We start from the raw sequence: 790 nt of genomic DNA, 5'->3' as shown, positions 1-790 counted from the left end.
AATAGACATTCAGGGAAACTTGTTCATATCCATCGTGAGTGGAGTTTAAATTCAAATAAAGCTAAAGTATCACTGTCTCACTGATGCAGCTTCCTGTCTGACCTCTCTATCACTTTAGTTCATATGAGATACAGTCAGACGCTGCATTAAGACACAGATACACTGATGATCTCAGAACTCCACAAACACTGCAAGAGCACTGCTAGCTGCCCTACTAAAATGATGATGAAATGATTCTATTATTAAGCTATAATTCCTCTCTCTTATTATTAATACTTGTATATGGAATCACAGCAGGACATCTGTCTTGTCACCAGACAGCGATAGCAACAGCCTTTTGAATGTTTTTTGGTGTGACAGCCCTTTTGTACACCACCATCCTCCCCAGCCACCATGTTACAGAAATGCAGTGTTTCAAAAGACGTTATCTCTGAACATAACCCAGGAAGGTATTATGTTGTCACCACAATGTAATTATGCAAACAATGTATTAAGCTAATATACAAACATCATTTCTATGAGACAGGTTGAATCACTGTCTGTTAACTGTGAAGTGTCACAAACCGGGCCATACGGCCGTGACAAAAAGGGGGGCAGACGCACACAACAAAGCCAATTAACAAATTATTTATTTAGGAAAGAATACTTCAACTAAACTAACAGTAGTATGTGAAATTTTATTTTTTTATATTTTATTTATTCATTTTTACAGAAGTTGTAGCATATTCCTTTTGTAAAGCTACAGAACTTGTTTGACTCATCAGATGTTTTGTAAGTTTGAGCCATGTGT

This window comes from Morone saxatilis, unplaced genomic scaffold, assembly GCF_004916995.1.
Source record: "Morone saxatilis isolate NCDOM2014 unplaced genomic scaffold, NCSU_SB_2.0 Contig17, whole genome shotgun sequence".
In the NCBI taxonomy this organism is placed as follows: domain Eukaryota; kingdom Metazoa; phylum Chordata; class Actinopteri; family Moronidae; genus Morone; species Morone saxatilis.
The sequence above is the reverse complement of the archived record's forward strand: the minus strand, read 5'-3'. Positions refer to the sequence as shown.